The sequence below is a fragment of the Schistocerca cancellata genome, chromosome 3 (assembly GCF_023864275.1).
Source record: "Schistocerca cancellata isolate TAMUIC-IGC-003103 chromosome 3, iqSchCanc2.1, whole genome shotgun sequence".
NCBI lineage: Eukaryota > Metazoa > Arthropoda > Insecta > Orthoptera > Acrididae > Schistocerca > Schistocerca cancellata.
The window spans coordinates 802,485,857-802,512,382 of record NC_064628.1 but is presented as its reverse complement, the minus strand read 5'-3'; the positions used below and the strand labels follow the sequence as shown (position 1 = coordinate 802,512,382).

Below are 26,526 nucleotides of genomic sequence, written 5' to 3'. Positions count from 1 at the left end.
GCCAGCTTGTACGTACATGTCTCTATTTGTGAAAGGAAAAGTTAGTTCGCTAGATTTTACAGTTGCATTCATTAGAGTAATGTGAAATGAATTTTTAAACAGTTTGTTAATACCACGTATGTCAATGGTGGTCTAGCGGGACGTTAGTTGTAAGATTTGTAGGTTGTGGGATTATGAATGTCCGTAAACTGCATTTCCTGGCTGCTTTAACCTCCAAACGATATTTTTGGTTCGGGAGTTCGAGACTGACCCAGAATTCAGCTGTTCCAATGCACACAATAAGCTAAGTGATTAGACTGGTCGTTTTGGAAAGGGTCCAAGAGGTGTTGGAATAGGACCGAAAAAACTAGCTGCAGCTGGTGTGTCTCAGTCACTCTATACAGCTGAAGGTGGTCACAGGGCCATAATACTCAGCACAATTGGTGGTGTCCAGAATGACGTTTGAGCAGTAGGCCCGCACTTTGGTATCCCATGGTTCCAGTAACCTACAATCTATGAAATAAAATCACGACCACAGAAAATTTCTTCTCCTATGGGAAGAAAAGACTTGCAAATGTTTAGTATTTTCCTTGTCTGCTGTCCAGGCCAGATTCAAAAAAACTGCCCATAATGTACAGATAACTGGGCCTAGATTGAATGAAAAAGTTCTGCCATCCATTTGCAATGAGTTAAGTTCAATGCCTCACAGCTAATTACATGCAGGTAGCAGGTTTCTCTTCTTGGTCAAAGGGAACTCAGAAGGAGAGAACTAGATCTCAGTACAATTCTGGATGCTCTTTCTATAATAGTACTGAGTTTCGGAAAGGAATATACAGCAGCCGTAGAGGCAAAACAGTGGTTCAACGAGAATCTCAGCATGCTGCATTTGTTGTGGAGAGAGCAAAACGAGAACAGCAGCAGAGATTGCTCAAGCAGAAGGTGAAGCAGAAGCTGCCAAAGTTTTGGGACAAGCAGTAGCAAAGAACCCAGAGTACCTGAAGTTACGAAAAATTCGAGCTGCACAAAAGGTATACAGAACAACTGGCAAGTCACAGAATAAAACATTTCTCGGTGGAAATAGCTTAATATTGAATGTTGCAATCCAACATTTGATGACCTTAGTACCGAGTTAAAACATTGAAATACGACTGGCTATAATCTTTACAAGAGCCAGTGGCAGACACAGAAATTACACGTTTCTTTTATGGGGAAAATGTCACCAAACCAGTGACAATCGTAATGTTGGTTGGTGATAGCTGCCAATGAGTGTTTCAGGTGTCAAATTGTGAATAATAATTTACACAGTTATTTATAGCACTGTAATGACTGAGAATTCCATTGGCATATTAGTTGCAGAAATATTCTTATATGATTTTTCATGTGACCGTAAGAAATATCACTTTTGTTAAAAAAATAGCTAGTAGAGCACTAGCCTCCGGCCCTGGAGGTTCTGGTTTCATCACCAGATAGCACTGGGGATTTTTTCTCGTTTGAGTCCCTCCAGGTCGGCCGCCCCACATCCATTCATTTGCTGTCAACGTGACCACCGGGGATCTTCCCCGGGGTAAATAGAACGGCTGCACTCCACCTACAATATGGCCAACACACCGGCCATCGCGCGGTGTAGCCGTGCGGTCTCAGGCGCCTCGTCACGGTTCGCGCGGCTCCCCCCGTCGGAGATTCGAGTCCTCCCTCGGGGGCAGGGGTGTTTGTGTTGTCCTTAGTGTAAGTTAGTTTAAGGTAGATTAAGTAGTGTGTAAGCTCAGGGACCGATGACCACAGCAGTTTGGCCCCATAAGACCTTACCACAAATTTCCAATTTTTTTACACCGGTCACCAGCTTGCGCCTCCGATTTTATCAGTTTTTTTGTATAAAACTAGGCAATTCCCTTAATTAATATGTCCACTTCAGCATGTGTCTACGAAGCACTCCCCTGTCCGATCTTTCCTACTCCTGGTTCTTACAAAAGCTGACATTTAAAACCTTTTTAAAATTTTGGTTTCTTTCTAGTTTTTGGGAATTGTTTAAAAGGTCATCTCACATTACTCTAATTAATGTAAGTATAACATCTTTTTGTGAATATAAAGGTATATGAAAAGACGAAGGGAGGGCTCCACTCTGCTTATAAATACTTCTACTGGGAAAACGATGCTGGAGCACTGGATAATGGATCATGACTAACCCATCTTGGTTTATACAATGACGGTCTACTGCTCACATGCAGTGGGAGTAAGGTTCAACAGTTGGTAGAAGTATTTGATGAAACAAGATTGAAAGCAAGCCTCAAAATCAACTATGAAAAGATAAAAATAATCTATGAAACGATATCGAAAAAAAGTAGTACAAGGATGGACTGATAATAGAAGAAATGAACAAGAACGTAAAAAATGCTTGGAATACATTTCGTGAATTAATCATTGTTTTCCAACGAAGATTTTTATATGTCTGGGACGGAGAGTAATGAGTACTTTCAATTTTATCTCAATGGGTCATGAATTCTTAACGTAAAAATGATTCAAAAAGAGTTTCTCAGTGATCATTGGACAAATGTATGTTGGGAATGACTGGGAGAGAGAGGGAAACAAAGAAATGTAACAGGGAACGGACAGGAGTGGAAGATACAGGATTTAAGATACTGTGATAATTAGTATCTTAATATTTACCAACTTCAGTGTGTTAGTTGTTTGTTTTCATGCGTCTAACAGTCTTCTTGCAAACACGACATATTTTTACCTCCTGATGTTTTCTGCACAGTTGTAACTGTGCCATGAAGTGGACTGTGCCTGTCAGTAGAGCCTATCCGTCATGCAAGCATGCATCCAGACTTCAATACCTGACCTGCTGCGTAGGGGAAAACGAACATTAATGGCTTGCTTGTGCCACACGTATTTGGAGGTGCTAACCAATCTAAAAAGAACTACTCATATTAGCCGTAATTTTTAGTCTTTAAATGAAGTAAATACTGATATAATATTGTTCAGTACTCTGTGCTCAGTCATTAATAGAGATTCCTGCTCTTATAGCCCTAACACCATCTATTACTGAAAATGAATTGGAGTGAGATGGGAGTGATGGGGGTTGTTGTACTGAAAGAACTAAAGTAAGACTGAGAGGACTAAGCAATGAAAAGTCGAATAGTAAAATTAGAAAACATGCAGAAACAACATGGATGCGTCTCTGAAGACCATGATCCACAGAAAAGTCTAGAGCAAGCCTTTCTCCAGCAGCGTATGCCAAATGCCTGGCGGTGATAAAAACAAAACCAACAACATTACAAGGAAAGCTGTGGAAATTAGACTGTGCGATAACAACTTCAGCAGAGACACTGGCTATGCACTTAGCAACGCGGTTCTAGGCGCTTCAGTCTGGAACCGCGCGACCGCTACGGTCGCAGGTTCGAATCCTGCCTCGGGCATGGATGTGTGTGATGTCCTTATGTTAGTTAGGTTTAAGTAGTTCTAAGTTCCAGGGGACTGATGACCTCAGAAGTTAAGTCCCATAGGTCTCAGAGCCATTTGAACCACTTAGCAACGCACGAGAGCTTGCACTTGTTACAGCAAGAGCACATAGAAAGAATTCACACAGTTTACCGCCTCGTATAAGTACTGCTGCTGCAAGCGACACCAGACAGCGAGTGGAAGCGTAATCCATGAACTCAGGAGGCCCCATCTCGGCATGCGCCATCTCAACAAGTACCATCTCCGCATGTCTTGACGTAGGATAGCCAATCAGGTGCCGTTCTTTGGGCATAAAAATGGGATTTTCGCCAGTTACACGGATGTCAGTCTTAGCTCCTCACGACCATGATGGAGGTCGTCATGAAAAGCTTGAGAGTTCATCGGAATCTGACGTGGCAAGTTAACCCTGAACTTTTATTCAAGGACTCCGTCGTGAAGGACTTCGTAGTCAACAAACTGACAATTAGAAAGTCAAACAAATCAGTTGATTGCCACTGAATATTTATGCATATCGTAGCTTAATTCTATCTTAAAAATCAGTGAATATGTTTCTTTTATGCAGAAGATTCCGTAATTTTGTTTCTGTATTCCTTGCGACTGACCAAGACACGAAGGGTTTCCATGTTACTTTTTCTCCTCGGGCAATATAATATCCATCAGGCTTAATTTAAGACAAGTTTCCTAAATTTTGGTCATGAAAGGTAATATACCTCCCCGCGGCAACTTTCCAATAAAGCAGAACTTGAGATAGCAAACTCGGGTACGGCTTTTAATAGCTTTTTATTGATAATTAAAGTTACTAACTACTTCGAGAAACTTTGTATTCAATTTGCACCAAATAAAGGTTGAATAACTTTCTGTAGGAAATTACAGGACGTAACGAAGAAAATCTGCAGAAGATGTTAAAAGAAATCCAGTAAGTGTATGTTAACGAGGCATAGGTAAATAGAATGCAGCAGATTCCTTTTTCATTTTAATTTTACTTTCTGTACTGTAATGTTAAAGTGTATATAGCCATACGTAGTACAAAAATGTGTGTATGTTCCACATTTCACTGGATACATTTGAACCACACTTGGTACACAAATCACTTAGTCTCTAGAAAGAACCACCTTCGGAGTAAAAACCACCTATCTCTGAAAGGGGTGGAGTTAGAAGTGAAAAAGAATCGTAGCTCAAGACACAAACAGTCATCCAGCATTTGAGAACTTACAACAAACTTAACAGGTAATTTCAAACCTTTATGAGACCTTTTCTCGGTGACATCCCACACAAAATAATGAAAGGTAAAAGTTTATCGGTTACTTCGTTTGAGCTGTTCACTAAGTAAAACTGTCGCATCATGTATGGCTTTTTAATTTATTACTTATTTACCACTAGCTTTATTTGAAACACATTAGGTAGACCGTATTCACATATAGCACTAAATATACTTGCAAAATATATCAGTGTATGACACGTACTTTAGGAGATTTGACGTCGAAAACACTGTCATGAGTGAAAAACTGTGGCATCAGGCCTGACGTTTCAAGTTATTACTTCTTTACTAGTAACTCTATTCATGACACATTTTGCAGAAATAGATGGACCTGCAAAATTATATCATTGTATGACACATATTTCAAGAGATATGATGTCACAAATACTGAGCTGCAGAAAGCGAAACAGCAGGGTGAAATTCGCTAGAGATACAGGTGATGTTGTTGTTGTTGTTGTTGTTGTTGTGGTCTTCAGTCCTGAGACTGGTTTGATGCAGCTCTCCATGCTACTCTATCCTGTGCAAGCTTCTTCATCTCCCAGTACGTACTGCAGCCTACATCCTTCTGAATATGCTTAGTGTATTCATCTCTTGGTCTCCCTCTACGATTTTTACCCTCCACGCTGCCCTCCAGTACTAAATTGGTGATCCCTTGATGCCTCAGAACATGTCATACCAACCCATCCCTTCTTCTAGTCAAGTTGTGCCACAAACTCCTCTTCTCCCCAATTCTATTCAATACCTCCTCATTAGTTACGTGATCTACCCATCTAATCTTCAGCATTCTTCTGTAGCACCACATTTCAAAAGCTTCTATTCTCTTCTTGTCTAAACTATTTATCGTCCATGTTTCACTTCCATACATGGCTACACTCCATACAAATACTTTCAGAAACGACTTCCTGACACTTAAATCTATACTCGATGTTAACAAATTTCTCTTCTTCAGAAACGCTTTCCTTGCCATTGCCAGTCTACATTTTATATCCTCTCTACTTCGACCATCATCAGTTATTTTGCTCCCCAAATAGCAAAACTCCTTTACTACTTTAAGTGTCTCATTTCCTAATCTAATTCCCTCAGCATCACCCGACTTAATTCGACTACATTCCATTATCCTCGTTTTGCTTTTGTTGATGTTCATCTTATACCCTGGTTTCAAGACACTGTCCATTCCGTTCAACTGCTCTTCCAAGTCCTTTGCTGTCTCTGACAGAATTACAATGTCGTCGGCATACCTCAAAGTTTTTATATCTTCTCCATGGATTTTAAGCCTACTCCGAACTTTTCTTTTGTTTCCTTTACTGCTTGCCCAATATACAGATTGAATAGGTGATATATATATATACAAATATGTGTGAAATATCTTGAGTATATGTGCAATAGATGTGACATTTGGGTACACCAACGAAGCTCGGATTAAAATGCTCTTTCTAAACCCTGGGATCAATTTCAACCATACTTGACAGACACAGTATTTACTATATGATGATGATGACGATGGTGATGTTTGGTTTGTGGGGCGCTCAACTGCGCGGTCATCAGCGCTCGTACAAAGTCCCAATTGTTACACAGACCAAATTTTTCTCATTCCACTCTAGCCACTGTCACAAATGATGATGATGAAATGATGAAGACAGCACAAACTCCCAGTCCGCCAGCAGAGAAAATCCCCAACACGGCCAGGAATCAAACCCGGGACCCCCTGATCCACAGGCAGCAATGCTAGCCACTAGACCACAAGCTGTGGGCATGTACTCTATGGAGTGAATATTATGGGGATAAGTACCAACAACCCCCTGGTGGCGTGAGGTTGATAAAATAGATAATTTGGGAGGTAGAGATGGACAGACAGAGGGGGTGGGCATTGGGGAGATGGAAATAGATAGCTGGAGGAGGATATTGGCAAAGAGAATGGGAGGGGGAAAGGGACAGAAAGGAAAAAAGAAGAAATGAATGGAAAGGAGGGGAGGAGATCGACAGAGAAAGAAATGAGGACGGAGAAGGGAATCAGGAGTTGGACAGAGAGTAGGGAGAGGAGGAAATGGACAGAAAGAGCAATGAGAAACAGACGAACAGAGAGAGAAGGCAGGGGGAGATGGACAGGGACAAGGAGGGGAGGAGATGGACAGACAGGGGGGAGGAAGGGACGGACTGGTAGGGGAGGGGGAGAAGCACTTAGAAGGGATGATGAGGAGACAGAGGGGGAGGAGGAGACAGAAGAGGAGGGGCAGATGGACAGATTTTTTTCCCTTTATTGTATTTCGATTCCCCCCGAAGGGGGCGGGCTGGCAGCAGCTTATTACGCTGCTCTGCAGCCTACAGACTTTATAAAACGTAAGGAGAAGATGAGAAACAATAAAAGCAGGCGATAAAACGGTGACTGAAATTGTAAAACGGCGGAAAATTGTGGAAAGTTAAAATATACAGCAAATGGTTGGCAAAGCTAATAAAATACACAGGAAGCATACAGGTAACATAGTAGACAGACAATTAAAAAAACATGGCGACAGTCTGGTTTCTGTTCGCAAGAGATATAAAAATCACACCCAGCGACAGCATGATGTCTGTTCGCAACACTTTGGAGAAGACACACAACACTGAACACTCACTGTAAACACTGCATTAAAATGTCAGCACAAAGATAACACACCATAGCTGAGGGCAGGGGGGGGGGGACCTGGGCAGATGGGGGGAAAACAAGGTGGGAGGAGAGGAAAAACGAAAGGGGGGGGGACCAAAGGAGGGAGAGGACTCATAAGGGGGAGCGAGGGGCAGGGCAGGCGTGGGAGAGAATGGGAAAAGGCAGAGGAGGGAAATGCAAAAGGACTCGGGGGAGAGGTGGGGGGCAGAGAGAGGGTAGGTGGGGAAAGAAAGAGGATGGATGGGGGGAGAGGGAGCCCAGGAAAAGGACGGAGGAAAGGAGAGGGGGTGAGGATCAGAGTTGATAGGAGGGATAAATGGAGGGAGAGGGGGCATCATCCGGGAGGGGGAGTTGATGGAAGCCACCTTGGGAAAGGAGATGAAGGGTGTAGAGATGGAGGGTAGGGGGACACAACAGTGAAGACGTGGCAGGGGGCGGGGATGGGAGAGGAGAGGAGCAACCAGGGGGTGAGGGGGGCAAGGCGGCGGGAGGTGTAGAGTATGCGGATATGTTTGAGGAACAGGAGCAGATGGGGGAAAGGAATGAGGTCATAGAGGATCCGCATGGGGGATGGACAGAAGGGAAGGAGCATATACGTGGACAGTGGGAGGAGATGTAAGCGTGAGAACCAATAAACAGAGAGAGCGAGGAGGAAGAGATGTTCAGAGAGAGGGGGAACGTGGATATGGACTAATATAAGATTTGGAATAAATACATAAGGCAACGGCAGGTACCGTCCTAGTTAATACACAAGGCTAACGTTAGTAAAGCCGGCATACTGTAGAGACGGATTCCTGATGGAAATGGAGGAAAAAAGGTCCCATGAACAAGTGTCCGGAAATATATCGTTGCCACAGAAGATGGCGCTGATGAATGACAGTTGCTCTGACCACGTACCGTGCGTTCCTTGTGTGTTGTAGGCTGTTTGATGCAGCGTAATGTAAGCAGTAGAATGCTTCGCTGTTCATGTCGGGAGCGCGCGGGGATGGTGTTTGTGTACGGGCAAGCAGATGGGAGCGGTCGAGAGGCAGCACGGTTGGACCAAATCAAGTACCCTCACACACACCAACCACATCGTGCAACATTTCAAGACTTTTTTGAGCGTTTGTGTGGTCATGGGTCCTTTCGGACGGTCTAACGTGCAGGGAAGTGGCGGTCTGTGCCTACGCAAGATTTGGAGGACCGTGTTCTACAGGACATTGAGACGAACCCTAGTACAAGCTCCAGACACGTGGCCCGCCAACACGAAGTGAGCCATAGTTCGATTACGTGTGTCCTGCGTGACACTGCGTCCCATGGGGATCACTTTGAACATCTGTTGTGAAGTGGATGCAGTACAGCCCTGTACTGTGTTCCTGGGCGATTTGTTGTCATTGCACTCACACCGTCCATTTCTAGTCACATGTTCATAGGACCCTTTTCCTTCATTTCAGCCAGGAATCCGTCCCTGCAGTTTGTCGGTTTTATTAATGTTCGCCTTGTATATTATAATTCAGAACCACTACAATATGACCACTACACCCAGACTAGTTGATTACGCCCAAACCAGTTGATTCTAAGTCGATCTGTTTCATACAAAATTTAAGAAGAACATTTTGCTGTATTAACTGTTTCAATAACTGATTTTAAAAATAAAAACCCATGTCATATAGTCCCATACTCATGGAATAAGCGTAGTGGAGCAGATGCAGGAAACCTGCATCGCCGTCCTAGTGGTGGGGGATAGCCGTGGCCCCAGTGAAAATTTCCCACCACCAGGATTCGACCCTCTTACCTCCAAGTCGAGCGTCACCGCACAGGCCTGCTACAGCGACCTCACCACAAAAGCAGGTTGTGCGTTTAGAGACACCGTTTGTGTGCGTGTCTGTGAAGACAAATATCATGCTGGGGTTCGACGTTCTTCGCAATAAATTTGCGGTGAAGGCACATTTACAACCTGACCAAATCCACTGAAATCTGTGCGAATTGCAGCACGAAAAATGCGGTAGTGAAATGAAATTTAAAGCATAGAATTATACATAATTTTTCACACTGAGGATTTAGTATGGCAGGACACTATCTTCTCGCTCCACACTTCGTGCCATGAAAACAAAGACGCCACTGATATGCTTCTGGAGAACCAGACTCCGCGTGGTTTGTTTGCGAGTCCACAAAGCATCGTCATTAATTGTTGACTGATCTTCATGATCAAGTTGCCGACCAATTAGATCTCACACATGTTTCAAAGGCGAAATGTGAAGTATACTACTCTACATTTCGCACAGGACGAGGCTGAAGCTGTAGCTGAAAATAGCAAAACTGCCAATTTCCTTGAGAACGTGTATGGCACCGGATCACAGAATCTGGTTCCTGATAAATATGAAGAACTCACTTTCCTGAAATGTACCATAATAATAATAATAATAATAATAATAATAATAACAATATTCCAAAGGTTAAACCTTATGAATGCTGCTACAGTGTCTGGGCCGGCCGGTGTGGCCGAACGGTTCTAGGCGCTTCAGTCTGGAACCGCGAGACAGCTACGGTCGCAGGTTCGAATCCTGTCTCGGGCATGGATGGGTGTGATGTCCTTAGGTTAGTTAGGTTTAGGTAGTTCTGAGTTCTAGGGGACTGATGACCTCCGATGTTAAGTCCCATAATGCTCAGAGCCATTTGAACAGTGTCTGATCTCTTGCATCCCTTTCCAGTTTTTGACAGTATCTTACTATCTGTTTCTGCTCTAAGAAGGCGTATCTACTACGTCTAACTTGATGCTTCTGCCAAGGCTTTTACCTTCAAATATGTTTGTCTGTCGTTTACCTGTTATGAATCAGTAGGCGTCTCATGAGTTTTATCTTTTTCTTTTCTATTTCCTTGAGAAGTTTCCTTCCACCTTTCCTTCCTTTCAGGAGCTTGTGACGTTTTCTTTAGAATACGCCATTTTTTTCTCTGCTACTTTGTTTATTTTGCGTTGGAATATGTCGCCTACATTGCATCAGAAAATATTTATTTAAAGACAGGTACAGGGATGAGATGTAAGTAGCAACTTCTCACTAGCGATCAGGTTAATTACCTTAAGAGAACAGACACATGTGATGTGCTGCAGCGGCGGATAGCCGATTTAACGACAGAACAAACGTTTTAATTGATAAGCGCTAGGTGCGGCGATGCGGTCGTAATCTAAATGTCGTATAATTTACATAATAACGGAAGCAGCTTACAGAAATCAATGCATATCTCAGGGAAGTCTCTTTATTAATTAAAACTGTCACCACGACTCTGTGGTATAAATACATCAGGGTTAATAGAAGCTAAAAGTGATCACTCTGTTAAACGACCTGTCAGAACATCAGATAATGATGGTGATGATGATGTTTGGTTTGTGGGTCGCTCAACTACGAGGTTATCAGCGCCTGTATAAATTCCCAAAGTTTGCTCAGCCCAATCCCGCCACTTCCATGAATGATGATGAAATGATGAGGACAACACAAACACCCAGTCATCTCAGAATGTGAGGAACGTATATGAGGTTGTACAATCATCAAAATGACGTCGCAAGAATTCAGCTGATTTTGGAGACCAATGAGAGTCATTGCTCAGACAATGTATTGTTCGCATTTCCTCGTCCATCGATAGTAAGAGGGTTGCCCACAAAGTAATGCACCGCATTTTTTTCTTCAAAAATTCTTTATTGAAAACAATGAGAATTACACACACGAAAGAATGGTGTTTTTTCTACAAACACTATTTTTCCACGTAATCTCCATCCAGTTATATGGCCTTCCTCCAGCTGGAAACAAGGGCGTGCATGACCTGTCGATACCAATCCTTGTCCTGGTGGCGAAGCCAGTGCTTCACTGTGTGAATCACCCCCTCATCGTCATCAAAATGTCTTCCACGAATGGTATCCTTCAATGGCCCAAACAAGTGGAAGCTCGATGGAACATGTCGGGTGTGACAGCCGTGGATGGTCTCCCCGACCGCTGCAAATCATGGAGCTCCGCCGAACCACCTTCTGATGACCGCACCCTCCGTGCCCAGCGACTAACAGTATTTCTGTCGACAGCTGGTGTTCCATACACCTTGCACAAGTGTTTGTGAATGTTCGCCACGGTTTCTTTTTCTTCAGTGAAAAATTCAATGACAGCAAGTTGCTTGTAACGAACATCATCTACAGACGCCATTTTGAAACTGTCCTGAGGCTACGCTATCTGTCGGAAGTGACGGAAACTTGGAGCGCTCACTCAGGAGAAAAAATGGTTCAAATGGCTCTGATCACTAAGGGACTCAACATCTTAGGTCATAAGTCCCCTAGAACTTAGAACTACTTAAACCTAACTAACCTATGGACATCACACACACCCATGCCCGAGGCAGGATTCGAACCTGCAACCGTAGCAGTCCACTCAGGAGACTTCAAATAATACATAAGCAACCGTTTCGAATTCGTGGCATTGTTTTCGACTGAGAAAAAAAATGCGGTGCATTACTTTCTGGACAACTCTCGTAATATCCAGAACGAGCCACACAAAGTGGTTACGCCTCAGTGGTAGTTGGTGGCAGCTCTTTAAGTATTGTAAATGTTAGAGATTATACCGTAACATGATGTATATCATTTTGTGGTATTGAACATCGAGTACTGAGAATCTTACACGAACACACGCACGGCATACGGTAGAAAATAAATAGAGTGTTCCAAAGATAGCCTGCGTAATCTGTATTGTGGATTACCAGCAATCAATCAAAGACATCTAGTATTCGCAAATATTGGAGGTTGAGGATCTATGGGGCAGATTGGTTGGTTGGTTTAAGGATTAAAGGGACCAAACTGCCGAGGTCATCGGTCCCTCTATGGGGCAGAAACCGAGAGGTAAGTGAAAATAAAATTATGTGATTCCGTGGTGTGATTTCACCTCGATGGGCAATGAATCTACCCCCTTTAAATACGAGCGCACAATAACGTTCACACTCCTGTGGGAACTCAAAGTAGCGAGTAGGGGTGACATGGACAGGACTGCCGATAGGTGGCGTTAGGTGGGAGTGTGGTTTGGTCGGCAGGGTGCCGGAATAATCTGCGCAATTGCAATAAATACAATGTCCGGATGGCGCAATGGTTAACGCAGCTGCCCCGTAGGATGGAGATCCTGGTTACGAATCCTGGTCCGGCACACATTTTCACTCGTTGTCGCTGTTTCCGCATGCAGCTGACACCAACAATTCAAGCAACAGTTCCTTTCCTTTCCCCCCCTTCTATTTCAATTTACAAATATGTATTACAGCTGTGGCTTCCGCGTGGTATCTGTTAAAAACAAAAAAAAAAAAGTTCTAAGCACTATGGGACTAAATCTGAGGTCATCAGTCCACTAAACTTAGAACTACTTATGCGTAACTAACATAAGGACATCATACACATCAATGCCCGAGGCAGGATCGAACCTGGGACCGCAGCAGCCGCGTGGTTCCGGACTGAAGCGCCTAGAACCGCTTAGCCACAGCGGCCGGCGTGGTATCTGTTCTTTCGGACATATTATTAACAGGAAGCTACTAGTAGAATAGTAGATCCTGTGATACGATAGTGGGTATATGACATATACAGTAGTTTCCATGGTGAAAAAGTATTGGGGGATACTTTATATACGGCATCACTAATGGAAACATATCTTACACATGGCGTCCTTGGTAGACTTCCCTACTAGACACATTTCTGTCAGTTCTATCTGCTATTTATCTTGCTTTCGAGATTATTCAGTTCTTAGAATCACACTGCAGAACTCTCTAGAAAAAAAAATTAACAGTGCTCATGTATTTACTCGTTGAAGGAATTATTTTAACATGGATCTCAGGTTTTCAACGGATTACCAACTTTTAATTTTTGTAATGCATCCATTATTTTGAGAAATGAAGCAAAATCACCCACAGGACATCTGACCGCAGCCTTACAGAGCACACCAAAGTCGCAGCGAGATTTGTGGATGTGGATACTCTATTCGAAAAATCTGTGGCGGCAGTCGACCGTTCATGGAATGGATTACGATGACTCTTGCAGCCTGTGCCACAGCGTACCTCCGCAATCATCAGGACAGAACATGGATGCCACAAGCATTGCCTCTAGTTCCATGATTCGTGAATATAGTTCAGAAGAAGAAAAAACGTTCGTTGATCTCAAACGTAGTAGAATTCAGTGCCGTACTTTGATCGGATAGACATATCTGACTGATTCAGCCCAATGCTCTTGAGGACCTTCCTTGCTTCATTGAACTACTCGTATTTATCGGATACTTCTGGTCAGGTGGCCTATACACTAAAAATCTTCTTCCTACAACTACAGTCGTCGTTTCCTCATACACTTTACTACCTGTTCATTATACCTCTTCCTCACAGTCCATGGTATCCGTCTATTCTCTTAGGCTCCATTCTTTTCCGAAGGATATTGCGCTCAGACTTCTCGAGTTCTCCCAGTTCAGCCTTTCCTGCCATTCTGACATACTCATTTACTTATAGACTTCCGGTTTTGGTCACAGTTTATATAGAGCCTGAGCCGGCCGAAGTGGCCGAGCGGTTCTAGGCGCTACAGTCTGGAACCGCGCGACCGCTACAGTCGCAGGTTCGAATCCTGCCTCGGGCATGGATGTGTGTGGTGTCCTTATGTTAGTTAGGTTTAAGTAGTTCTAAGCTCTAGGGGACTGATGACATCAGAAGTTAAGTCCCATAGTGCTCAGAGCCATTTGAGCCATATAGTGCCTGAGTATAGTTTTTATTGAGACTGCCTTTGTTTTGAATAGGACGTGCTTCCTACGGATAGAAGTGGCAATATTATCTTTCTTGCAATCGTTGACTTTTTTTCTCTAATTTTCATCAACCGTACTCTGTTGGAAGGTGATGAGGTGCTGTCTGGATTTTGTTTATGTGCTGTTTTCCCAAAAGAAACTTGAAAACTAGTTTTTTTCTGCTTCTTATTTCAGCATTTTTATCTGTTACACAGCTGTCTATATATTTCTTGACGGGATCGTCAGGTTATCGACGAAGCAAGACAGTTGACGAGTAACAACGCTAGCTGAACCATTGGTATAAACTCAGCAACTCTTTCTTGGCTAATTACTGTCCAAATTCTGTGATAGCTCCACTTGATTACTGATGATTTTTAGCATTTTTAGTAATCTAATCTTTTATTTTTCTTGGATATATGCAAAGCACCACATACATCGGAATTACGTTTTCTAGCATGAAATTCCTAACCTCATAGAATTATTTCTGTACAATGTAGTGTGGTACATGCCACAAGTCTAGAAGATGGTGGGTGAATACAACTTGCGGACTTACGCAGCAACTAGCGATCTGTTAGTGACTACCTCGCGTCTCTTTCCGTCTTTGCTTCTCGTTCTAGACGCTCGATTTGAGTCCAGCCCTTTATAATAAGCGAATTATAAATTATCACAGCGAACTTCCCTCGCGATATTTTAAGCCTATTAACGCCAAAATTTGCTTTCCGGTTTGAAAGTCTTAAGCTGCAACTTGTCCCTCCTTCCGCCATCCTGTATTTTCCGCTGAGCTGTGAAGGCGTCCTTTATATTTTCTGGAAGACACCTTTAACCGTATCACAGTCAATTGTTAAGCGGTCAGCTGTAAACAGGGAGGTCACGGCTGCGAAACTTACAGTATTCCCCTTCTCTCTACTGCGTTTCTTCCTTTCGTCCGTCAAGTCGAAATGGCGATGCAGAAAATTGTGTTCCATCAGATGTGGTGTGCTTGTTAAGGGAGAAACTGCACAGTGTGTGTGTGTGTGTGTGTGTGTGTGTGTGTGTGTGTGTGTGTGTCTGTCTGTGACACACACACAGACACACACGCACATATATATATATATATATATATATATATATATATATATATGAATGAGAGAGAGAGAGAGAGAGAGAGAGAGAGAGAGAGAGAGACACGAAGAGTATTTTGTTAGTGTTTTCACGAGCGGTCACGCCTGCCTCATGGCATTCACGAACTAGGACCGTATGAAGCAATATGTAACCATATTTTTTAAGCGTATTGTTTTACTGCCTTATATTATGTGAAGATACCGTCTAACAAAATTTATTTCACTAATATAAGCCTAACAGATGCTATGCACCTTGACTTCTGAACCATTATGTGAGAATAATAATCAAAATTACTTAAGACATTAAAACTATCCATCACAGTTGACGTACCAGGCCCATTCACATAGAAAGGAATAATCACTGTTTACCGATGATAATTCTCTACATCTCAAAATAGAAATAAAACTTTTCGGCCAGTGCCTACATAGGTCACGTGTACACTAAAAGAGGTCAACGGAGTAGAGCGTTCTTACTCTTGGTTTGCTTAAGTAATACGAGTCAGGTAACCACTGTTCCAGGTTTTTACCATCGCCCGAATTACCGACAAACAGAACTGACACTCGCAGGCCTTTTCAGGTGGTGGCTGCTGCACACAGTTTCGGAATTAATTTTTTAATTAGGGATCATGCTAAAAACTAAATTCATCGTATTATAAACGTACGAAGTATAGGTCCATGGATACGACAGAATTTCGTAATACACAACACAGTTCTGTGCCAAACAATAAAATGTCGCTACAACCGATGTGTCTGAGGATGTATCCATAGAGGAGCTTTGTTAGCAACGTAAAGCTATCCACGTTCAATGACTATATTGTGTCGCAAGTTAGTAATAATGCAAACAGATCATGGAGGAAGAGAAAATTTTAAAAAAAAAAACTATTGTGCTAATTTGCTATACGTAAAACGTGGTTGAATAAAGTAGAATTACATCCACTGTATTGTTCAAGCGGTAGAAAATATGCACAGTTTTATGTTAACGATCTGTTATTTACAGTTCTCTAAAATGTCGCACAATTATTCACGTACAATCATAACCAGTGTTGCTGTTGCGGTCTTGAATCCGAAGACTGATTTCATGCCGCTCTCCATGCTAGTATACGCCGTACGAGGCATTTCATCTTTGCGTAACTACCGCAACCTACATCCTAAGTCCTGTTTACTGTACTCAGCTCTTGGTGTCCCTCTACAATTTTTATCCCCCACACTTCCCTTCATTACCAATTTGACGATTGCTTGATCCTCCAGGATGTATCCCACTAGACGATTCCTTGTTTCCGTCAGATTCTGCCATAAATTTCTTTTCTCCCCATCTGATCTTCTGCATTTCTCTATTGCCCCAAGTTAGAAATGCTTTTATTCTTTTCCCATTCTGAAATAGCTTCATCCACAATTCACAACCGTACGAGGCTAGACTCCAGACAAATACCGTCGGAAAATGGCTCTGAGCACTATGGGACTTAACGTCTTTGGTCATCAGTCCCCTAGAACTTAGGACTACTTAAACCTAACTAACCTAAGGACATCACACACATCCATGCCCGAGGCAGGATTCGAACCTGCGACCGTAGCAGTCACGCGGTTCCAGACTGAAGCGCCTAGAACCGCACGGCTACTGTCGGAAAAGACTGAATTTATATCTGATATGAACATTTTTTTCTTTTTCAGAAATGCTTTCCTTGTAATTGCTGATCTGCAATTTGTACCCTCCTCTACTTCGGCCATCGACAGTTTGATTCCCGTAGAGCGTCATCGACTGCTTCCAGTGTCTCAGTTCTTAAACTAATTCGTTCAGCACGATATGAATTAATTCGACTTCATTGCGTTACCCTTGTCTTACTTTCGTTGATATTCATATTACGACCTCTTTTCAGGATACTATCAATTCCGCTCAATTGCCCTACCATATCCATTGCTATCTTTGACAGAGCTACAGGGTGACAATTATGGAACTATGTGAAACACAGTCGTCATAACTTCTGCACGGTTGGCCGCGGGGGATGATGAGAATTGGTATGCGCTTGCATGGTTCGGTTCAGCAGCGAAGCACACTTTCATTTGGATAGGTTCGTCAATAAGCAAAATTGGTGCGTTTGTGGGACTGAGAATCCGCATTTCGCGATGGAGAAGTCACTTCACCCTCAACGGGTGATGTGTGGTGTGTAGTGTCTAGACACGGGATAATTGGTGCGATATTCCCTGATGGCACGGTGACTAACGAACGATACGTGAAGGTTTTGGGAGATGATTTGATCCCCATTATCCAAAGTGATCCTGATATCGACAATATGTGGTTCATGCAAGACGGAGTTCGATCTCATCGAAGCAGGAGAGTATTTGATGTCCTGAAGGAGCACTTTGGGGACCGTATTCTGTCTCTTCGGTACCCAGAGGCCGCTGGCGTGGGCCTCGAATGGCCGCCATATTCTCTGGATCTGAGCACATGTAACTGATTTTTGTGAGGCTATGTTAAAGATAAGTTGTACAGCAATAACAGGTTACAGCACTGTCTCACTCATTGGAGTGCAATTAATTTCCACACCGCCCATCCCAATTTCAAGTAGTACGGTGCCGGGACCAAGACAGCGCCTCGCTCGTAACATGCTCTCTCTCTCTCTCTCTCTCTCTCTCTCTCTTTGTGTGTGTGTGTGTGTGTGTGTGTGTGTGTGTGTGTGTGTGTGTGTGTTGTATCCTGCGTGTCATGTAACCTCTGAGGTAGCCGGCATCTTGCCCCGGTGCGCCCCCTCCCCTTGAGAGGGAACGTTAGGTAGCGCGCAGGCAGCGGGGAAAATGAAACGGTATGAGGCTGTCGCACGGTACACAGAGTCGAGTGCTGGGGCGACATTCGCGGCGCGAAATTAAATCCGCGCTCCTGCTTGCAGCGACCGGGTAGGATCCACCAGCCCGCCTCCGCGACGTCGGCTCGTCCGCTACTGTCTCTCGGCAAAGACCTTAAAGCCGCCGTCCACGTGAAAGTGAACGCGTAGCGGAACGCGAATTGTGACGTCAACTTGTGGAATTAAGCGTTGCGAAACACTTCCGAGCGTGGGCTACAGCTGTTCAAATGGCTCTGAGCACTGTGGGACTCAACTTCTGAGGTCATTAGTCCCCTAGAACTTAGAACTAGTCAAACCTAACCAACCTAAGGACATCACACACATCCATGCCCGAGGCAGGATTCGAACCTGCGACGGTAGCGGTCTCGCGGTTCCAGACTGCAGCGTCTAGAACCGCACGTCCACTTCGGCCGGCGGCTACAGCTGTCTTCCCGGAAGCGTGACTGCGTACGTGGACACGATGTAAAAGCACCCGTGGTTTCCACCTTACTTGGTAAGTAGTTAGATAACATCACACGTTGTGCGTTCGGCGATGACTTCTACAGGGTCAAAAATATCACAAAACCGCGAAAAATGCGTGCTTGGACACAAATTCAGATGTTATCCAATCATGAGGATCGCGCTGTTGTACACTGAAGAGGCAAAGAAACTGGTACTCCTGCCTAATATCGTGCAGGGCCCATCTAGCACGCAGAAGTGGAGCAATACGACGTGGCATGGACTTGACTAATGTCTGAAGTGGAGCTGGAGGGAACTGACACTATGAATCCTGCAGAGCTTTAGATAAATCAGTAAGAGTACAAGGGTGAGGAGATCTCTTCTGCACACCACGTTGCATGGTATCCCAGATATGCTCAATAATTTTTATGTCTGGGGAGTTTGGCGGCCAGCGGAAGTGTTTAAACTCAGAAGTGTGTGCCTGGAACCACTCTGTAGCAATTCTGGACGTGTGGGGTGTCGCATTATCCTGCTGGAATGGCCAAGTCCGCCGGAATGCACAATGGACACGAATAGATGCAGGTGATCAGACTGGATGCTCACTTATGCTCACGTCCCACAACATTACAGAGCCTCCACCAGCTTGAACAGTCCCGCTTGAACAGTTCCCCGTTGCCATGCAAGGTCCATGGATTCATGAGGTCGTCCTCATACCCGTACGTGTCCATCCGCCCGATACAATTTGAAACGAGACTCGTCCGACAAGACGTTTCCAGTCATCAACAATCCAATGTCCGTGTTGACGAGCCCAGGCAAGGCATAAAGCTTTATGTCGTGCAATCATGAAGTGTACACGCGTGGGCCTTCGGCTCCGAGAGCCCATATCGATGATATTTCGTTGAATGGTTCGCACGCTGACACTTGGTGAGGGCCCACCAATGAAATCTGCAGCAATTTGCGGAAGGGTTGCACTTCTGTCACGTTGAACGATTCTCTTCATTCGTCATTGATGTCTTTCTTGCAGCGCTGTCGGAGATTTGATGTTTTACCGGCTTCCTGATATTCACGGTATACTCGTGAAATGGTCGTACGGTAAAATCCCCACTTCATCGCTATCTCGGAGATGATGTGCCCCATCGCTAGCGCGCCGACTATAACACCACGTTCAGACTCACTTAAATCTTGATAACCTGCTATTGTAGCTGCAGTAACCGATCTAACAACTGTGCCGGACACTTGCTGTCTTACATAGGCGTTGCAGACCGGAGCGCCGTATTCTACCTGTTTACATATCTCTGTACTTCAATTCGCATTCATGTACCAGTATCTTTGGCGCTTCAGTGTATTTGACTACGAGCGTCACGTGGTCACAACAGTATTCTAGGCAGTTGCGACTGCATTACTTCCGAGCCAAGTGAGTTAGAAAACTGTTGGTGGTCGTATGGAGTGTGCTTCCGTAACCAAGGTAGCCGACGTGTTTAGTGTTTAAAGAGGCACTGTACCGAAGATTTATTCCACTAAGTCGCAATGCAATTGAGTCATCGTGATGGATAATCATTGAAGAGAATTGTGAGAGATAATAAGAGGACAACAGCAGTAAAAGTCACTGCAGAACTTCAAAAATGGCTCTGAGCACTATGGGACTCGACATCTTAGGTCATAAGTCCCCTAGAACTTAGAACTACTTAAACCTAACTAACCTAAGGACATCACACACACCCATGCCCGAGGCAGGATTCGAACCTGCGACCGTAGTAGTCCCGCGGTTCCAGACTGCAGCGCCAGAACCGCTAGACCACCGCGGCCGGCCTGCAGAACTTCACGTTGGACTCGCGAACGCAGTCAGCACCAAAACAACTAAAAGACAATTGCATAACCCGGGAACTGCAGGGCGAGCTGAAATTCAAAAACCACTTGTCAGTGATTCAAACTCCCGTAACAGGAAAGCGTGGTGCAGATGCCTTAAAACCTGGACTGGTGAGTAATGGAAGAATGTCGTTTGGTCGAATGAGTCTTGCTTCACATTTTTGCAACTTCTGGCCGAGTTTACGTCCCAGCAATAAAATATTGAGGGATTTCGATGATGATTTGGGCATCATATGGTACAACGGTGATGCTGTGTTCGAAGACGACAAGGCTGCTGTTTAGACAGCTCACACCATCCAGGACTGGTTTTGGGAACTCGAGGATTAATTGTCGCATCTCCCCTGCTCACAACAGTCACCAGATCTCACTATTAACCATCCAGGACTGGTTTTGGGAACACGAGGATTAATTGTCGCATCTCCCCTGCTCACAACAGTCACCAGATCTCACTATTAACCATCCATGACTGGTTTTGGGAACACGAGGACTAATTGTCGCATCTCCCCTGCTCACAGCAGTCACCAGATCTCACTATTATTGATCTTTCGTGGACTACTTTGGAGCGAAGGATTCGTGATCGCTATGCACCTCCAGCATCGATACCCTGAATTTGGCATTGTTTTGCAAGAAGAATGGTAGAATACTCCCTTGAAAACCATACGGGATCTGTATTTATCCTTTCCAAGAAGACTGGAAACTGTTTTGAATGCCAACAGATTTCCTACACTGTATTAGGCGTGCTAATGTTTTGTGTTTTTTGTGCTTCCATATTTTTGTCCACGTGCAGTACTGCTACAGCAGCGCTTTGCAGCCCAGAAATGATCGGTTAGGTAGGCCTCATAATGGAATGGGTTAGTGGCATACTTTTATCTTATAGCATACAACATTATACAAATGACAAAATCACCACGTGATCTAGTTACATGTTTAGTACAAAATGATTTTTTTTTTCATTCACGTTCAGACATATGCTAAAGGGTAATTTATTTACATACCACTGCAAAAATATTTCATGAAGAGTTGTTTTAAGTGAAGGAGTACAATACTAAAAATATGTCTATCATATTTTTAACCGAACGGTATAGTGCAGTGGTTAGCACACTGGACTCGCATTCGGGAGCACGACGGTTCGAACCTGTGTCTGGCGATTTTGATTTATGTTTTCCATGATTTCCATAAATCATCTAAGGCGGAGGCCAGGATGTTCCTTCGAAAGGGCACAGCCGCTTTCTTTCTCCATCCTTCTCTAATCCGAGCTTACGCTCCGTCTCTAATGACCCCAATGTCGGTGGCAAGTTAAGCACTAATTTAGTACTCTATCATACTTTTAAATCTTGAAACAACTAATAATGTTAATTATTATTATAATTTTTACTAGCTTTCGGATTTAATTTAAGCATTAACTTCATGAATTATATCAACAGACTCTAAAGTATAAATTATCCACAGTCCAGCAATCCGTCGCTCATGAAACGTTGTGGTGAGTTACTGTCACACAATCTATAGAAAACGGAGTGGTGCCCCATTGTGAAAAAAGCACAGTTACCTTTCTGCAAGGGTAACGTTTCCTAATAGTACTGGTTATTGAATGTGCAGAAATAAGTGATGCACAGAACTTGTTAATGTGTCTGGCAAGTTTATGGATCTATGAGTTAGCCACTGACAATTCCTGTCCACACACTGATACTGAAGTGAACCTGACACCTCGTTTCTATTATTGCTCCAGGATCTGCATCTGCCTACATTAGCGTCTTGTTGTAATCTTCTATGCCACCTCTTGCCTATACGAATTAATAATACACATCACTCATTACAAGCAAAACAGCCTATATCTTAAGATATATATATTTTCACACATATAATTATAAGAATTATTCTTTTATCAGTACTCCATCCTGTTTTTAATATGTGACACTTTTTCAGAATTGCATGTCGTTGGTCATATTTCATAGTGCCTAATGGTATAACAGTTTTAAGAACTTGATGTTAAAACATATCAAACCATACTGTGTTGTCTGTTATCTCTCTGTACATGAAAGTGAATTTGTGTATGTCTAGGGTTTCCTCCCAAACCTCTGGATTGATTTCATCCAAATTTGGCGCAGAAACAGCAGAGCTTATGAATATCAGCACTGTAGAGTTTATAATCACCTAGCTATAATAGGAGCATACATGTGGGCCAAAGTGCGTTTATTCCATCCCTTCCTTATAGGCTACACTGCATGTCAGGCATGCTGTGTGAGAACAGTTTTGGCCTGACATATCAATCTGCTTTTCAGGACACCCTACATCTAAGGGGCATGAAACAATTTTACAGGCATGTTGTGTTGAAGTAGTGTTGGCATTCTTATTGTCCAGCTATGCATAACAGCCTACACATACGAGGAAATAAATTATTATTTTAGCCCTTGATCTGCAGCTTCCCTTGCAAGACAGGCATGTTGTGGGAGTAATATTGGACTTCTTTACTGAACTGCATTTCAGGGCTATAGGTAGAGATGGCGAGAAGAGGAGATGGAGTGAGGGAAGGGGAGGAGGGCATGCACAGGGGGAGGGGAGGAGGGGATGGACAAAGAGAGGGAAGGAGGCAGAGATGCATGAGGTGGGTGTAATGTGTAGAGGGGTAGTGGGCAGGTGGGGGAGGGAAAGGTGGAAAGTGAGAGGGGAGGAACATATGGTCAGTGAGAGGGAGACGAAAATATGGTCAGAGAGAGAGGGGGAGGGGGAAGTGAAGTGATAGAGAGAGTGGGGAGGAGGAGATACAGAGATATTGGTGGGAGATGAGGTGGACAGACAGAGGGAGGAAGAGATGGAGACATAGAAGGAGAGGAGCAGGAGAAGGAAGAGAGTTCAATATATATGTAGAACTTAGAACTGGGCGAAGCTGCAAGGAAAAGGCTGATTAAATTAAATAAATTATGCATTTCAGCAACTGGTGCATCATTATCTCTATACTTGTATTGTGATAACAGTTGTACTAAGGCGTCACACGCTACAGTCTGGAAAAGCGCGACCGCTTCGGTCGCAGGTTCGAATCCTCCTTCGGACATGGGTGTGTGTGATGTCCTTAGGTTAGTTAGGTTTAAGTAGTTCTAAATTCTAGGAGACTGATGACCTCAGAAGTTAAGACACATAGTGCTCAGAGCCAATAAGGCGTCACAACAGATGACTACCTCCCCATCAGTGGACTACATTTCCTGAGTATTCTTCCAATGGATATCACTCTGACGTCTGCCTTTCCTATCAAAATTCTATGATATTCGGGTGCTCACATAAACACTACTGTACTGGCAGCAATCTTTTTGGCTGTGTTCGACACGTTGGGAACTTTCACGGGTCTGCTCCCGCCGCCTCAAGCGGATGAGGCCGGGGCCGAAGGAAAAGAAACCGCTGAAAGGGCGGCGGCCAAATTAATTCCCGGCAGGGCACGCGGGACGGCCGTAACATATTTAGCGGGCCTGCCGGCCCAGCACGGCGCGCGCCGCCTCGAAAACACGCGCTTCCGCGGCGCGGCCGGTAACGAGGTTTCTGGCGTTTCCCGCAGGAGCGCTGGCGTCGCCCACCCCGTCCACGCCGCTCCAGCCCAGTAAGAGTCCAGTCTAGTCCAGTCCAGTCCGGTCCGGTCCTCGGTAATTACGGCGCGGAAAGGGCGCGCCGTTTTTTTCCGCCGTAATTCCATTCCCCAGACTCCCGGACAGTACGTCCTGTCCAAGAGAGAGGGCCTCGACGCGACCCGGGAGTCCGCTTTGTGCGGTCTCGCCTCTGCTGCTACTGCTGACACATTTTCGCTTCTTATTCCCAACCGGGGCGCTGAAGAAAATTCGTTTACTGCTTTCCCTTAGGGGCGCTTGTGGAATATCACTGCCGCAATGCGTCCGCTTTAGTTCACTTCGCTATTCTGGGTTCCAGTGGTTGTAAGCTCACGTCCCCTGAAGAAGTGTACAAGTTAAGGGGTGACACTAAGAAACCATATTTGGAACATTCACGCAAGACTAAGATTTGTTGGAAGGATCCGGGAAATCACTAAACGATAGTGCACACAAGACACTAATGTATTTAATTATGGTGTACTGATTATACAACGCCGCCCTTTACGGCCAGATTCGAATACTTTTTGCTATATTGGGTAGAAACAATCCAAGTTGGATGGATAAAAGTTGAAGAAAGTTGATAGCTTTTGCTACTCAGGATCAGCAGTGCTTAGTGCTTGCAATTTGAGTATGACAACAGAACACAGAGTGCAGATACGTTAGATGAACTGGAAAAGGTCGTCATGTATACTGTACGGTAGGAGGATAAATCAGAAATTCAGCAGTGAGGTCTAATTGGTTCAAATGGCTCTGAGCACTATGGGACTCAACTGCTGGGGTCATAAGTCCCCTAGAACTTAAAACTACTTAAACCTAACTAACCTAAGGACATCATACACATCCATGCCCGAGGCAGGATTCGAACCTGCGACCGCAGCGGTCACGCGGTTCCAGACTGAAGCGCCTAGAACCGCTCGGCCACACCGGCCGGCAGTGAGGTCTAATATGCACCAACTAAGGCACATTACAGAAAATAGAGGTACATGATATGAGATTGTTAAGGAGAATTTCTAGCGTTACCGTATCAGATAAGGTCGGAAACTAGAGAAAAACAGTCAGCGTTAAAGCGGCGAGGGTGCTGAAAAGGGGTCCAGAGAGAAGACTGCAACGATATGGACACCTCATGAGAGGGGATGACACCTACGTTCGCAAGAGAATGATAGAAATTGTAGTGGACGGTGACAGGAACAGGAAGAGCAAGAAGAAGATGGATCGAATGTGTACGTGAGGACTCGAGGGAGAAACATATAATGGAAAGGGAAGTATGGAATGCAGGAAAGTGGAGAAGACCTTCCAATACGTCGACCGCATGTGAGTGGGAAAAGACGAAGTATAAAAAGTCCGTGGTCTAAGACGCGCTTTTCTGCCTAACATTAAGTTTCGTAATGCTGCAGACATTTTCAAAGGCCGGCCGTTGTGGCCAAGCGGTTCCAGGCGCTTCAGTCCGGAACCGCGCGACCGCTACTGTCGCAGGTTCGAATCCTGTCTCGGGCATGGATGTGCGTGATGTCCTTAGGTTACATTGTTTTAAGTAAGTCTAAGTTCTAGGGGACTGATGACATCAGATGTTAAGTCCCATAGTGCTCAGAGCCATTTGAACCATTTGAACCAATATTCACGTTTGGGGAGTTTGGTGGCCAGCGGAAGTGTTTAAACTCAGAAGTGTGTCCCTGGAACCTCTCTGTAGCAATTCTGGACGTGTGGGGTGTCGCATTATCCTACTGGAATGGCCCAAGTCCGTCGGAATGCACAATGGACACCAATAGATGCAGGTGATCAGATAGGATGCTTACTTATGCTCATGTCCCACAACATTACAGAGCCTCCACCAGCTTGAACAGTCCCGCTTGAACAGTTCCCTGTTGCCATGCAAGGTCCATGGATTCATGAGGTCGTCTTCATACCCGTACGTGTCCATCCGCTCGATACAATTTGAAACGAGACTCGTCCGACAAAACGTTTCCAGCCATCAACAATCCAATGTCGGTGTTGACGAGCTTATGTAAGGCGTAAAGCGTTATGTCGTGCAGTCATGAAGTGTACACGAGTGGGCCTTCGGATCCGAAAGCCCATATCGATGATGTTAAGTCCTATAGTGCTCAGAGCCATTTGAACCAACATTTTCAGAGGCTTGAAGGAGCTGTTAGTTATTTTTTAAGCTTAAACATGTTCAGGAAGCCGAACTGTTTACAGGTAACCGCTTAACGATCAGTTCGTGACGTCATCCGATCGCTGCCTAATGGTGCGAATTCAATGCGATGGCGGAGGCCACATCAGCCGTGCCCCTGTCCATTGGCATTCCTGCAATTAAAAAAAAAAAAAATGCAACCGTTTCGAACGGGTGATCTAGTCGCGCAGTAGGGGAGACACCACTTGACTAGACTATATACTCGCCATTGGAAAGGGTTGCATTCAGTTGCGTAGAATGGAGTGCTATTGGACAGGCGCATGGCTTGTGTCGCCCCAGCCGCCGCATTTCAATCGCACCTTAAGATCGCAGAGTGGCGCCGACATATGTTATGGAGCTTGTAGTGCAGAAGAGTTGATGCTGATTGCTTTATTTAGCTCTAACGCCCACCACTTGTGAAGCTTCACTCCTCCTTTTT

General features: G+C 44.3%; 1 pseudogene; it reads left to right on the top strand.

Moving 5' to 3' along the window:
* Positions 1 to 16: 16 nt before the first annotated feature.
* Positions 17 to 23,920, top strand: LOC126176583 (prohibitin-2-like; annotated as a pseudogene).
* The last annotated feature ends 2,606 nt before the right edge of the window (positions 23,921 to 26,526 follow it).